Here is a 3,812-nt window from a genome sequence, read left to right as displayed (position 1 = left end):
CACATGTCACAATAGCTGTATTTTGGGTGGATGACATGACGCATGATTTTTCTGTAAATAAGTGTGAACGTTTATTCTGATGCATTTAACCACTTAAACAACACATGGATGTGATGCATATTATGGTACTTTGTTTTAAACTTATGATTTTGTACGAAATATCTGTTATATTTGATTATATTTTAAGCTGAATACGCAAAATGTCCTGCGGTGTGACCGTAACATAGGTGAAGCATTAAACTTACATATTAACAAAATAAACCAGAAATATCTGGAGCAGGTAATAACTGCCTTGGCATTATATTGTATATAATGACTTTATTAATATTAGGTTTTAATATGCACAAAACTAGTATATTAGTATTTACAGCAAAATAACTTTCGTAACACAAATGCTGTCCTGTGGCGTGACATGGAGAATCTGATTTTTTGAAACGGCAGTTACATGGACAACTATAGGGGCCCTTAGTTTATCCCACTACCAGGAAGCCCCCCAGATGTTGGAATGTACTGTGTATGTTGAAAGGTGACTGTTAACCTCTAATTAATTTTATAAATTTCACTCTTTCTGTCAGACAATTAATGTGTGATTTTTTGAGAGTCCTGTAGACGGCCCGTCACACCACAGGACAAAAAATCCACGGAACACTAGCAGTTTAAAAAAATTCAGCATTTGAACATTATAATTTCATAAAACTGTAATCCTCATTAAAACTTTATTAAAAAAATACTGTTTCCCCCTTATTTGTCAACTACCCATTTGCATTTGGAGCTACGCCTTCCCACATCGGCTCTCATCATCCGCGAGCACGTGTCCAACCTGTGGGAAACGCGGCCTGGTGAATATACAGTGAGTGACCTTGTGTCTTCTGGCCTACATCATCAGGAGTGTGCCATGGAGAGGGTTCACTAATGCACTCTAATCCTCCAACACAATGACCCCAATCCCTTAAATCTGTCAATAGGGAAGCTGATGCTCCAGATTAGATATCCGGATGTAATGATACCGACTCGGCTCCCGTCTTGTTGTTTGGAAGACAAACCCACGGAGCGTTACTGCTACGCCACTTGTCTCAGTGAATTATTTACCAAACAATGTGATAGAAATTAGATTTTTATCAAGCTATTTCCCAACCACCCAAGACTAATGCCCTTTGCAGCCGAAGCTTTTACTTAACTGCATTGAAAGCGTAGAGTGTTGATGATGATTTTCATGCAAGAGACTAAGGGATGATTCTAACTTTTAAAAGACATGTTCGATTGTAGAAAAATACAGCAGTTTTGGCAGGTCATAGGGCAGGAAATTAATAAGATTCTGTCTATTAACAGTAATAATAACCCTTTATAACTGCTACTTGGTATATCTGACACGTCCATCACTGACAAATTTAAAAGAAGACTATCAGACTCTTGCTTTTTGTGCTAGGAAGTGTATTCTTTTGAATTGGATCACAGATAAAGCTCCATCTAAGGCCCAGTGGCAAAGGGTTGTACTAGAATATGTTGTGTTGCAGCATTTGACAAATAAACTTCACAGCAATGATGATGCCTTTCGTAAAACATGGGAACCCTTTCTGTCATATGTTGGTCTGAATGTTTCAACCTTTCTCACAAGAGGGTTTGTATCATAGCTCAGAATGCTCAGCCTCAAAAGAGGCACTCTGTTTTACCATTTAATTGATTTATTTTTATTTCTGTATACTTTTATTTTACTTATCTGTTTTTAATTTGTTCTTACTTGTTTAGGACGTGACCCCTGAATCTTCTGCCTGTATGGATTTGAATATGTGTGTGAGCCAAATGTTTGTCTTGTTTTTGTTTTGTTTTGTGTTGTATTACCTGTTGGAAAACTAATAAACATATATGTAAAAAAAAAAAAGAAAAAAAAGACATGTTCGGTGGAAAAAGACAACTGAGATTTCGGTTACTGCGTTGTAGTTGTGAAAAACTGTTCAGTGTTGGTATCTTGATCATTTCTGTTTCTCTACTTTTGAGTTCTGCGCCCTGTCTGATACAACAGCTCCACAATCAGAAGATGCTGCGTCACGATGCGCCGCAGAGACGCCTTTGAATCACCGCTTATCTCCGCGGCGAGTTTGTTTACTTCCCTCACCGCTGCCGGACGGATAAATCGACTGGAAAGGGGAGAGAGTTTATACACATACAACAACAACGAAAAAGAAAAACGGGCAGAGAATTTGGGAGAAAGTTATTAAAATTGCTTTTATCAACACTCCAAATCCAGCCGGTGCTGTTGTGCAGCAGCGAGCGGTGATGTGTGCTGTCAGATCCACGGAGCGCCGACCCCTGAGGTGCAGGAGCATCAGATTCTCTGGGCTTCTTCTAAGCTCGGGATGCTGTGAATGCACCGCAGCTCCTGGAACGCAATTTTGGCTGTGGTCACCTCCGAGACTCACAGGGAGGAAGAGGAAGGGACAAATGAGCTGTGAGTTTTCACATGCAAGCCTCCGCCATTGATAAAATACCTGTAATTCTTCATTAGATTCAATTAGATTCAACTTTATTGTCGAAAAAACACACACAACAAGGATTACTTCCTCTTTTCTCATCTCTGTCTCTCTGTGGAACGGTTATTTTGTGAAACATCAAATACGCTGCTGTCAAACTGACATTTCTGTTGAATGATGACATCAGATTTAAAATCACATTCAATAGTGATTAAACATAATTAAATCCCACTGATTCACAACAGAGCTTTAGCTTTTAATCCAAACCATTCACCGTGAGTGATCCTTCAATGCTTTCAAAACAATGAATGAATCAAACTGAATTAGAACTCTAACAAATGTCTCTGTTTGTTCTTTATTATAGGATCTCATAGGAAATAACACATCACATTTTGGTTTAAAGAGAAAAGGTTGTTACACAGAAGAAGGCATCGTCATTTTTCATTCACACATGAAAAATCCCACAGTTAAATATGTTTAGCTCTGACTCAAGAGACCGAGATTAGACATTTTTACAAATTGTATAACCGGGGCCCCCGGGGGAAAAGCCCGAAGCCCAAGGTAACTTTCCAAAAGAATTCAGGAGCTGTGTCCACATTTAAGTCGGCACAGACTATATTTGCATAGCATGCATTTGATTTGAATAAGTATCCGAGCCCGGTGAAGCCTGCAATGACAGATTGCAAAAAAATAATTTGATAAATATTGCATATTCTCTCACAAATATTCAGGTATTATTCTCGGGAGGAATCCTAGAAAAAAAAAAAGTATAAAAGGCTGGAAAAGAATAGAATTACTCACAAGAAATAATCCCTCCCGTATACTGCATTTAGCCTGACAACTAGCAATGTCTGGAACCTTTTCTACTGGGTCAAAAGAATTGTATAAAAGTAAAAGGAGATACAAATTAATTTGAGTTAAAAATGTAGAAATAAGTAATAGTATAGATATATTTTATGTGTATTTACAGGAATTCATCTCACACAGTATCTCTTATGTATGTCTACATGGATACAACAGTGCATAATGTATTTACAGACGTTAACTGTGCACAGTTTATTATATATAAAATGTTTTCTATGTAATTTTTATAAATACAAAGTGATCGAACTTTCTTCCAAAACAGGAAAAGTTCACCTTGTTTCTGTTGGAGATTATAAACCAGAATATGCTGTGTTTCTCTTTCTCTTACACAATCATCCACTCTCACTCACACACACACACACACACACACACACACACACACACACACACACACACACACACACACACACACACACACACACACACACACACACACACACACACACACACACACACACACACACACACACACACACACAC

The sequence above is a fragment of the Limanda limanda genome, chromosome 1 (genome assembly GCF_963576545.1).
Source record: "Limanda limanda chromosome 1, fLimLim1.1, whole genome shotgun sequence".
In the NCBI taxonomy this organism is placed as follows: Eukaryota; Metazoa; Chordata; class Actinopteri; order Pleuronectiformes; family Pleuronectidae; genus Limanda; species Limanda limanda.
The sequence above is the reverse complement of the archived record's forward strand: the minus strand, read 5'-3'. Positions refer to the sequence as shown.